The sequence below is a fragment of the Podarcis melisellensis genome (assembly GCF_964234715.1).
Source record: "Podarcis melisellensis genome assembly, chromosome: 4".
Taxonomy (NCBI): domain Eukaryota; kingdom Metazoa; phylum Chordata; class Lepidosauria; order Squamata; family Lacertidae; genus Podarcis; species Podarcis melisellensis.
The window spans coordinates 68,884,587-68,897,416 of NC_138531.1; positions in this window are offsets into that span (position 1 = coordinate 68,884,587).

The following is a 12,830-nucleotide window of genomic DNA, read 5'->3' on the forward strand; positions in this document are numbered from 1 at the left end:
TGCGCTGGATTATGGAGAAAGCTAGAGAATTCCAGAAAACATCTTCTTCTGCTTCATTGACGATGCAAAAGCCTTTGACTGTGTTGATCACAGCAAACTATGGCAAGTGCTTAAAGAAATGGGAGTGCTTGATCACCTCATCTGTCTCCTGAGAAATCTCTATGTGGGACAAGAAGCTACAGTTAGAACTGGATATGGAACAAGTGATTGGTTCAAAATTGGGAAATAAGTACGACAAGGCTGTATATTGTCTCCCTGCTTATTAACTTATATGTAGAATTCATCATGCGAAAGGCTGGACTGGGTGAATCCCAAACCGGAATTAAGATTGCCGGAAGAAATATAAAAAACCTCAGGTATGCAGATGACACAACCATGATGGCAAAAAGTGAGGAGGAATTAAAGAACCTTTTAATGAGGGTGAAAGAGGAGAGCGCAAAATATGGTCTGAAGCTCAACATCAAAAAAACGAAGATCATGGCCACTGGTCCCATCACCTCCTGGCAAATAGGGGAAGAAATGGAGGCAGTGAGAGATTTTACTTTCTTGGGTTCCATGATCACTGCAGATGGCGACAGCAGTCACGAAATCAAAAGACACCTGCTTCTTGGGAGAAAAGCAATGACAAACCTAGACAATATCTTAAAAAGTAGAGACATCACCTTGCCGAAAAGGTCCGTATAGTAAAAGCTATGGTTTTCCCAGTAGTGATGTAAGGAAATGGACCATAAAGAAGGCTGATCACAAAGAATTGATACTTTTGAATTATGGGGCTGGAGGAGACTCTTGAGAGTCCCATGGACTGCAAGAAGATCAATCCTATCCATTCTGAAGGAAATCAGCCCTGAGTGCTGGAAGGACAGATCCTGAAGCTGAGGCTCCAATACTTTGGCCACCTGATGAGAAGAGATGACTCCCTGGAAAAGACCCTGATGTTGGGAAAGATTGAGGGCACAAGGAGAAGGGGACAACAGAGGACGAGATGGTTGGACAGTGTTCTCGAAGCTACAAACATGAGTTTGACCAAGCTGTGGGAGGCAGTGGAAGACAGGAGTGTCTGGCGTGCTCTGGTTCATGGGGTCACGAAGAGTTGGACATGACTAAATGACTAAATAACAAACAACAAAGTAGTTCACATATACTCCAAGCCTCCAGTGTGGCTGGAGTATGGTATTTTCACCAGCCTCTTGATTGCAATGGACACAACTGATGAATCCTATGCTGGACAGAACTGCCATGTTTTGCAGCATCCTGGGGCATCCCTGACATAAGAGGGTCTAAATAATATTTCCCATCTTTCCTGACTTCCTAGGGGCTGAGTATCCCAGCATCTATTTACTCTGTGTTAAAGTTTTGCCACGGAGAAGTGGGGGTCAATGGCTACTAGTCACGATGAGTGTGTACTATTTCCGGAATTGGATGGATATGTATTAGCTATGATGGGTGTGTACTATTTCTGGTGGTACACCTCTCAGTAGCAGTTGCTGGTGATAGTGCTATTGCATCATGTTTGTGGGCTTCCCTCGGGCATCTGTTTCATCACTATGAGATTACTGGAGTAGTTGGGCCTGTGGGCTGATCCAGCACAGCTCTTCTTATATTCTTTACCCTCCAAATTCTTAATTTTCCAGGGACAGTCTCAGAATTACAGAAGCAATCCCGGTTTCTGATTTGATCCCAGAATCTTCTGATTTTCCTTGTTCCTCCCTTTCATGTCTCAGTGAACAATTAAAAGTGGTGGGGAGAACAGACCCCCAAATTCCAGTCCTTTCTGGAAACAGGAGCTTTTGGTCTATGTGTTTGTGTAGGTGCAAAAACAGAGTCCTATTTATACTGAAAATAAAATACCTGCACCAAATGAAGGAAATGGTGAAGCTGGCCGACGAAGCCCTTCCTATAATTTTTAAGGAAAGGGTCACCAATCCACTTTAAATTCTTTAATTGCAATGCTTTGGCAGCCAGCCATTTTTAAAGAAAACGCAGAGCAAGCAAACAACTTTCTAAAATACTTTGTAGATACCTCTTCTTCCATTCTATATATATTTAAGAAGCCATACTTTCCCAGACTGATAAATGTGATCTGAACTTGGCTGGCTGCAGTGGGGTAACCATTCACAACATTTCAGTATTTGCTTCATGAATTTCTATGGAAGTAGCCGAAGGATGGCTTTCCAGTCACCTTTATCCAACTGCCTCATCAGTTTTTATGAAGCTAACACACAACATGGCCTTAAATAAAGGCCTGAAGGATTGTTGCAAAGGAATAATAAAATAACTTTTCTGAAGTCAATAGCATGTCTCTGTGAAAAATAGAGCATATAGAATTCAAATTGGAAGTCAATGTGCAAAATATTTAATAATGCTTTTTTCAGAATGTGAAAACTTGTGTGGCAATATTCAGGCATACTTTTAACTGGTACTTTATTTTTAATGGGTTATGGGCCGCCCTGGATGAATACCAATGGATTTCCAGTGAGGGTGTTCTCAACACTGCCATCATGTCAGAAGGTCGTTCTACCTTTCACATCATCTCTGCACCATGCTGTTTCAAGGAAAGTATTCCACTCTCCTTACTGTAATGTTTATAGTAACTCCTCTGGATTGCCTGAAATATTTCCATGCCATCACCTGGCACTGGCGATTAACCTTTCCAATTTAAATGGGAGGGTCCACGTGGCAAGCCACACTGAGGCCAAAGAAGGACAGCTCACCATGAGGTTAAGTTAGTATATACGGTGAAGTAAGATGTTCCCTCTGGAACACCTTTATTGAACATTCTAGAGACCTTGGACTGCAATTCTGTCACCACATCTGACCTGTGTACATTGCAGTACTCTGCCAAAGCCTGCACTCAAAATTCTGAAATGTTTTATTTTTCTGAGAAAGAGGCTTCTGTGTTTGTAGTTTGGTGCTATCATCATCATCAACATCATCAATACTCTGCCCGTCTGGCTGGGTTTCCCCCCCATCATTAATTGCTAGAGAAAGGTAACACCCACACCCACAACATTGAAATAATTGGCACAACACTTGTATCTAGTTCCTGGATGACTAAACTTGGCAAGATCTTTACTATAGCTTTCCCTGTTAGACAGGTGGCTAATTCCCCCCACCTTTGAAAAAGACTCAAAAGCCAGCATATTGGTGGAATGGTTATATTTATTGAAATATAATATAAGATCCACAAATCAATAGTGAATTAATAGGTGAGAGCAGGTGACCTTAATTTGCTCAGTTGCCCTACACTATATGCCAATGCTACCAAAGAGACCAAATTCAACAATAAACAATAACTAGTCGTACCAAATTCATTTCTTTCCATTAGCAAGTGAGCAGAATGTGGACAAGTAGAGGTCGGATTGGCCAGATCTGCTCTACCACAATTGGTCACGCTTACCCAGGTGACCTCCTTGCCACCTCCCCTCAGGGAATCCCAATGGAGTCTCCTTCAGGTAAGGGGTAGGGCATGGAGCAAATTCACTCCTGCTAATGGTAGAAGTGACATTATTACAATAAGGATTTCCCCCTTTCACAAAAAAGCAATGAACATTAAACCACGCTGTTTCCTTTTATGTCATTATGCAGGCATGATAGAAGATGACCACATTTTCTTTCCAAATAGCATTTTAGGCTCTCATCATTGGCAAGGTTCTGCAGTGAAATGTTGTCATACAATATAGGATTCTGAAGGGAAAGCACACCAGATGATTTTTTTTATAGCAGATATATTAATCATTTCTTCAAACTAGAGTTCCTGAGAGATTTTCCAGTTCTCAGTGAAATATTATGCACTTCATGAAACCAGAAAATCAATGCTGAAAAATGTATTCTATTCATTAGATGCACGCCTGTGTTCATTGCGTTGTTTCTTCTGCCGTGATTTACACTGGGTTTTGTTTTCCGCAGCTCCAAACTAATATCAGCATAATGCTTGATTTATTCTAACATGCATTATGATGAATGGAACAATAGTAAACAATTTAGGTATCAGGGGGGACAAAATTGGAGGGATCACCCAGGAGGCACAGAGGAATGTCACAGGGGTATATGTGTTTTTTCACAGTAGATAATTCCAAATAAATCACTGCAGATATGGAAATGTAAAGACGCTGAAAACCACATGGGGAGTCTTCCCGAAACACTTACATGATTTGCCAAATGCTGCTCAGGAGGACTTAAGTCTTCCCAGAGTTGGTTTTCAGGGCTAAGGAAGCATGTAATAATGTATGGGTGCCTTTTGTGAATATGCAGTGCCTTTCATTAAATTCATCACCACATGATAACCTCAAACATCTGCTGAAGTCCACGAGGATCCATCACTGAGCAGCTGACATTTAAATATTTTCACGTTACATGGAGTACAGTTCAGGGAGGGGCATTGTGGGAAATTTAAATGGCAACTGCTTAGCACCAAAGTTACGGTAAGTGCTGCCACTACCCATTAAACCCACAATGCCCATGGGAGGAGAAGGACTTGACTGGCATAGAAGGGAGCCTTCCAAAGGGCAATATACAGAGAGCCCCTTCAGTCCTGGGGTTGCCTCTGCTTTTCATTTAGCTCTAAATAGTTCCATAGCCCAAACACAAGTGTCATGGATTCTGGGGCTTGACCAAGTACCGTATAATTTGAGATTTGGACCTAGGTAGATGAACCTGTCAGCTTAAGGCATAGAAATGAACAGAGGCTCACAGCATTGGCTCTTGCAGTTTCCAGACAATATGAAGCCTGTGAAGTGAAACCAGACATAATATAAGTACCAAGAAGGTGGTCTTCAGCTCTTGCCTAGCAAGTAAACCAGTACCAACTGTCAGGGACTGGACAGAGGAGGAATGGTGGAGACCACCTCCCCAGCTTGACCCATCCAGGGAGGAGGAAGACAGTTTAGATTTACAACAGGGGTTTGAGGGAGGTCACAGCTCAGAGGCAGATGAGGAGAAAAGTTGGGGAATAATAGAGGAGGAGGAGGAAGCAGTAGGGGGGTGATAGCCAATGGACACAGTGACTTTAGAAAGCATTCCAGACCACCCCTCCCAGAACCCGGCGAGCCTTGAGCTCAGAGACAGAGGGCATGTAACAGCACCCATAGGAGAGATGACAAGAATGACGAATGAGGAAGTGGGAGAGACAGGGAGTGGAGATTCACTTGGGACAACGCCACTATTCAAAAGGCTGGGTTCTATAGCCTCTCTCTGTAAATACTGAATAAAAAGTGGATGGTAAGAAACATTCCCTTGTCTTTGAACGTTCCTGGGCAACCAGCTGGGAGTCGCTAGCAACTACAAACTGCACTTATATCCTGTCTTTGTGTCCAAACTGATCCTGGGGGGCCCTGAGTTGGAGAATGGACATGCCAGATTTCAAGCCAGTGTGGCACAGTGCTTCAAGTATCAGACTAGAACCTAGGAGTCAAGGGTACAAATCCCCACTTGGCCATGAAGCTCACTGGCCAGTCATTGCCTCTCAGCCTAACCTGCACCACAGAGTTGCTGTGGGGATTAAATGAAGAAGGGGAAAACCATGTACACCAGCTTGACTTCCTTGGAGAAAAAGCTGAGATATAAATGCAATAAATAAATAACAATTTGGAGAGGAGCAGTCCTGGTCATCATTTCCCAGGTTTTCTTCCCCTACTGATTTCTTCACCTCATACTGATAACTTCCCAACATGCATTAATAATTACATGATCTTAGACCTCATTAATGTACATTTCAAAAGAGTTCACCTTTCCATTTTTCCTCCCACTATTAATTTCCCCTTCTGCCAGGATTTTGGTGGCTGAGAGGCAAGCATAATTTCATTTAAGATGCAGGCACATTATATGTTTGGCACTGTATTATAGAAGTATAATTCAATTTTTGTTTTCATTGCCAAAGATCTCTTTCCTTCAGCAAGCATAGCCTGCAAGGCCCACCCTATCAAGTGTCCAGGAGCAGCTAGGCTTTCCAAGTCTGGTACATCTTTTGTTTCAGAAGTGAGTCTGGACATTCTTTATCAAGAATGGACCAAGTTACCATCTAACCTTATGATCTATCCCCTGTTGAGGGTCAGGCCCTGACCAGCAGATGCAAGTAAGCCCATAACCTTCCATAAGCAGGAAATAGGTGCAATGCTGAAATAAGGCTTGCCATACATCAGGAAATGTCCTGGTCTTCGGGTGTAAAAATGGCATTGGGGGGAATGTATGGCAACGAGAAGGAAAAAGCAGCAAAAACAGCTCCAAAAGTTTAAATTACTATTTTGGGGCGTTTCCCAGAAAAAGCTCAACAATTTTGGTGGGCTTATATTAGAAGAGGAAATAGTTCCAGGTGACTCTTAAAAGCCAGGACTTGCACTGCCAGGGAAAGTGAAAATGGGAGTATGGAGATGTGTGTGTGTGTGTGTTTCTTGGTGGTGTCTAGGGTTTGCTTAGGTTGGAGTCCTCATATGTGCTTCTTTCAGAAAACTAAAATGTTTTCAGTAAACATCTTCCTAGAACTTTTGGCAATGTTCTTAACTGATGAACCAGGGGGGTTATCAACTCCCTGAAAGTGGTGCCAATGGATTTCCAAGAGACAGTGCCCTAACAACAGGAAATCAAAATACAGTCGTACCTTTGTTTTCAAACAGCCTAGTTCTCGAACGTTTTGGCTCCTGAACGATCAAAACCCAGAAATGACTGTTCTGGTTTTCGAACATTCTTTTGGAAGCCAAGCATCCGACGGGGCTTCCACAGCTCCTGATTGGCTGCAGGAGCTTCAGTTTTTGAATGCTTTGGAAGTTGAATGGACTTCCGGAACAGATTCCGTTCGACTTCTAGAGTACGACTATACTTGAAGCAGATTTGCTCCTTCATTAGAAGGGATGCTATTATTAGTCTAATTCATTTATTCTCTTCCCTCACAAATGTGAGTACCATTATGCAAAGGAGGACAGCAAGGACAAGCCCATTTGCCCATTGGTGACATGTTCCTATCAGCTTTCCTGCAGCCCCTCCCCACCATCTACTTTCTTAACTGCATGGGGTAAAGGTAAAGGTACTCCCAACCTAGGTCCAGTCGCGGACTACTCTGGGGTTGCGTGCTCATCTCGCTCTGAGGGAGCTGGTGCTTGTCTGCAGACAGCTTCCAGGTCATGTGGCCAGCATGACTAAGCCACTTCTGGTGAACCAGAGCAGTGCACGGAAATGCCATTTACCTTCCCGCCGGAGCGATACCTATTTATCTACTTGCACTTGATGTGCTTTCAAACTGCTAGGTGGGCAGGAGCTGGGACTGAACAACAGGAGCTCACCACATCATGGGGATTTGAACTGCCAACCTTCCGATCTGCAAGCCCTAGGCTTTGTGGTTTAGACCACAGCACCACCCACGTCCCTTAACTGCATGGGGAGCCTACTCAATTAAAGCAGATTCCTCATTGCTTCAAACATTCAGCTTCAATGGGATCATCCTCACCCTCCATCTTGTGGTGATTGTGTGTGGGTGAGAAGAATGTCAGAAGAAGGCTATTATCTTGCTAAAATCCTAAAAGCATTGAGTCTGCTTAATGGAAGGTGTGGCTTTAATTGAAAATATCTGTCTAAGACTTCCTTTGTAGAAGCAAAATAAATGCTTAGTTGGGAAGTGGGGTGGTGGTGGGGAGAATCCTAATTTAGAAACAACAGTGATCCATTTGAGGTTTTTGGTTTTTAAAAATGAAAATAATCTGTTTTAGGAAGATTTTGCTTTTTTTCTGTTGTGCAAGCTGGCTATCGTAAACCCGGCTGCCTTTCAGATTGGCAAATCAACTAATCACTGTAAAATGCAAGTTGTATTGAATGGGTAATTGACTACAGGTGCAAAGAATTAAATATCCATTTTTGCTGCCAGAGGAATAAAAGAAAGAGAAAAGCCATCTCCTCAGTGCCAGCGATCATTTGGAAGCTGCTGTTCATGGACTGTGCTGATAATCTTGCCAGAAAAAGAGGACTTCCCCATAGCAATAATGCCGTAGAACGGAAAAGTCAACGAAAATCTTACAGCAAGATTTTCAAAGGAAACCATGCAATGCAGATACAGATAAGGTTTAAGAATAAAAAAATCAATTCAAGCAAAAGATAGACCCTTCTGGCAGATAACAGCAGTGACTGCTTTTCATTTTTCTTGCGTGTGTGTTTTTTTTTTATTTAAAAAATACTGTATTGCACAATGAATTCCCATTGTTCTCAAGATTAATGCATTACAGCACTAGTGAGCAAATATTTACAGCTAACATTTATTATTGATCATGTGTGTGGCAAGGGGTAGAATAACAATATTATTTCTGGATGAAGAAGAGAGGGTTTTGGTTTTTTTTGGACCTCATTTATCAAGTTTAAAATGCAAATATTTACTTAGAACCTAAGATTGAGGCTGCTGGGTCAAGCTAATGGCCCATCTAGTCCAGCATTCTGTTCTGAAAGTGGCCAACCAGATGTCCGTGGGCAGCCTGCAAGGTGAATGTGAGTGCCACAGAACATCTTTGAATGCCAAGGGGGGGGGATTAAATCTTTGGCATAGCCAAAAGAATCGTGAGGGCTTCTGCCTGATGTTTCCAGTCTGAGCAGACAATACTGGGTGAGATGGACAAATCATCTGACCTGGTATGCAGCAGCTTCCCATGCCCCTAGGTCTGTCTTTAAGAAACATTGATGAGACCTTCAGATTTTTAACCCTCTTTTTAAAGTGAAAACTTAATGTGTTGATTGCAGTTGTTGTTTCTGGGTGGAAACCAAATCCATAGGGTTAAACCTGTTGTTGTGTAGACAACCTAAGAATTACTCAGAGTGAATTCTATAATCCATCTTTATGTTTTAGTGATAGCTGAATCCTGCCCCTTGCGTATTAAATATATGCCCACTCTTTCTACACTTCTCAGTTCTGCCATATGAGAGCAAGAAGGCTTTCATTAGAACCATGGACTTCAAAAGATATATGAAATATGGATCCTGTTCTCAGCTAGTTCTGCTCAAAAACAATTCTTGTCCATTGCTTGCAGAGCCAAGGAAGAAAAGCACGAGAATAGCAGCAGTAGAAGAGAAAAATAACGAGGTGGTGGGAAGGGAGTGAGTGAGGGAATTAGCAGGTTTCTGTATATACAAGCATTATTGATGGAAAAATAATTGTGTATTGACTATTCAGATGAAATTCCATCACTGGTAGCAGAGGGAACCGTGAATTTCATTGTTTTCTTATTTTCCACACTCCAAGGAGTTTATCCTCTGATCAGATTGCCAGCCATTTACATGCAGTCCTCCGATTAGCACTAATGGGAGCCAGACATGCTAATCTTCTCACTAAATTCCAACGGAGCTATGCGCTTGATAAATCCCACATGCTGTGATAGTTTAAGGGACCCATAGGTATGCAGCAATGGCATGCTTATTAGCTCTTTGGCCGTGGACTGTAACTCTGAAAAACCAAGCTCTGTCCTTGATTTAGGAAAGCATGTTGCTTGTTGACTTACCTCCTGCACTGATGTTTTATTGAGTGGGGTTCATACATAACACAACATTGACGGATTAGTCATCTCCATCAAAGCAAATTTTTAGAGGATGTTCAGGAACAGAATTTCTAGCTAATTGGATCAGATTACATTTCCTCTAATATTTATGGCTCTTTGCATGCAAAACACACACTCTGTGCTTGTAAATGTTTAGCAGGAAGCACAGTTTATCATTTTAACACGCATCCTGTTTCAATTTAACAGTGCCTTGCCATTTTGAGTGTTTTTGTGATTGTGGCGCAACTTTTCATCTGGGATGCATTAGAATCATAGAGTTGGAGAGGACCTTGTAGACAATCTAGGCCAACCTCTTGCAGTCAATCAGAGGTAGCCAGTGTGGTACCCTCCAGAAACTGCTAAACTTCTATCAGCCCCAGCCAGCATAGCCAATAGTCAAGGATGATGGGTGTTATAGTCCAGCAACATCTGGAGAGTAGCACATTGGCTGCCACTGGACCCTTCCAACTCAAGGTGCAGGAAATCCAGATTTTGACTGTCTCCAACAGAGCGTATGGCTCTGTTTGAAGACCTCCCTTGAGCGATCACCTTCCACCCAATAACTGATTCCGTTGCTGAACTGCTCTTATTGTTAAGAAGCTTTACCTAATGAATAACTGAAATATACTTTTTATTTATTTGTTGCATATACATCACACTCTCTTCTCCAAGGAGCTCATAATGGTGTACATGGTTCTCCCCCTCCACATTTAATACCACAACAACTTTGTGAGGTAGGTTAGGTTAAGAGGCAGTGACTGGCCCAAGGTTACCCAGTGAGCTTCATGGCTGAGTGAGGATTTGAATCTTGACCTCCCAGGTCTTAGTCTGACACTCCAATCACAATATTGCACATATTTCTAATATTGCCATTTGTGGCAACAGTGAATAAGCCCTTCACCCCATTCAATGTGACATAGAAGTTAAGAAGCACAGGTGGCAAATCCCATGAGGTAAAACAGTAGTCCCCCAATGGCACCATCCCAAAAGGGAGGCTCTTCGTTCATATGACCCAGTGAACCTCTGACCATGAACCAACACAGTAAGATGTCAACTTTGACATTTTCATCTTCTTTTGTTGTAAAGGGGATGTAACATAACAAAACGCTTTCTTTGGTGTGCTTAGTTTTGTTAATGATTGCAAATTCTTCATGCCATCCAGTCTCATTGCAGCAAACAGTGTACAAAACTTCCGTCTAAGCATGTACAAGCACACAAGTATTGCCCAGATATGCTAAATGAAAGTCATTTTTGCAGGACGTAGGAACCTGTTCTTGTTTAGAAGATCTTTTGAAATTGCATCATGAAATTGTAATTGTCTGGATGCTGCATTCATGGGCTGTGACAGTTCAGAAGGGAAAAAATACGAAGACGATTAGCCACTGAGACATTGCATTAAACTCTTACCTATAATGAGTACGGGAATGTTGAAATAAAAGCACAGTATCATAGGGGTCCTTCATGAGTGACTATCTGATAAATAGCAGTCATTTTCATCCAAACAAAATCACCCTAGAGAGGCTCTTTCTGTTATGATGCTTTTGTGAGTCTGTGAGGAAACTATTTCAACTAGAGATAGGTGAAATAGTTGGTTTCATGGCACTGCACTTCCAGGAGTCCAAAGGAACTAAAATCCAGCCCATTGTAACCTGACCAACTTTCCCTCGCCTTAGTAACATGGTGGATGTCACACTTATCCAAATGTGGGTTGTGTTCTCAAGAAACAGGGAGAGAGAATGTTGCGAAGAATTATAAATTTTAATACAAATGCCCATCTATCTGGCAATGCATTTTAAATCATCCCATGGACATTCTTTATGGCCTTTTCTCCCAGGTGTGCAGGCTCTGCCAAGTGAAAAGGTGATGCTGATGGTGGTGGAGGAAAAAAAAATATGAGTTTGAAAACAGTGCCTTTGTGGTCATGGATAACGTAGGTGGGTGTGATAGCACTGCAAAGGTAAAGGGGACCATTAGGTCCAGCCGTGGCCGATTCTGGGGTTGCTGCGCTCCTCTCGCTTTATTGGCCGAGGGAGCCAGTGTACAGCTTCCAGGTCATGTGGCCAGCATGACTAAGCTGCTTCTGGTGAACCAGAGCAGTGCACGGAAATGCTGTTTACCTTCCCACCAGAGCAGTATCTGTTTATCTACTTGCAAATTGACGTGCTTTCAAACTGCTAGGTTGGCAGGAGCAGGGACTGAGCAACGGGACCTCACCCCGTCGCGGGGATTCGAACTGCCGACCTTCTGATTGGCAAGTCCTAGGCTCTGTGGTTTAACCCACAGCTCCACCCGCATCCCTAAAACAGAAACACACCAGTCTATTATTGCCCAAATCTGTTAACGTGAGACTGCCCTTGAAATGGCAGCTCTGATTGGCAAGCCCTAGGCTCTGCGGCTTAAGCCATTGTAGAGATGCACAAAATCCAGTTTCTGAGCTACCCATGAAAGTACTCTAATATAGTCTCTCTTTTTTTTAAGGAGCATGAATGATAAGGAACTCACAAATTGTTTGACTGCAGGACAGATCTCCAATCTTGCCTTATTTGCTCTTCTTTCCAATCTGAATGTTTCCCATCATTCTTTTGTTTTCAGAACTACTTAGCACAGGTACATACATATTTCTTATGTTTGTTGGCTTTATCTAAAAGTATTTTTTCCCCCTACTGGAGGACAGACAATGGCACATTCACTACTACTTGTGATCTTTGCACACATACCCTCCAGAAATATGCCAGCAATCAGTAAAAATGCATAGTTATTTTTAGCTTAGTATTTCCAAAACAAGTTCTCAGGAAAAATCCTCCCTGTCTCTCCAGCAGCGCTGGCAACTTTGATGGAGAGCTGCCAGGATTTTTCACTGCATAAAATAATAGGGAAAGATGAGTGAAGCAGAAAATGGAGAGAAGCAGCTTCTTGAATGGAATAAACAAAATGCTGTTGAAATGGCATAGCTGAATTGAACGTGTCATCCGATAAGCATCTATATTCAAATCCTCAAGGCTATTCTGGTATATGCACACAAATCAATCAAAACTAAAGACCACAAAAATTGTCTGCAGTAGTGGTTACCAGCACTGGCTTGTGAGATCCTTCATGAGCTTTGAGTCCATCAAGATTACCCTCACTTTGATTTGAGGAAAGAGAATCTAGGTCTTTTCACAAAGTGACCTCAGTTTAGTTTAGTTTAAGCGATTATGGTTTAGTATTATGAGAACAAGCCACAGCGAATCTCGGGCTCATGTGCTCTCCTTCTTCCCTTTTCCTCCAGTGTGACCATGAAGAAGAGATTGGAGGCTTTTGCCCCTATTTTAATTTATTAACAGTTTTAGC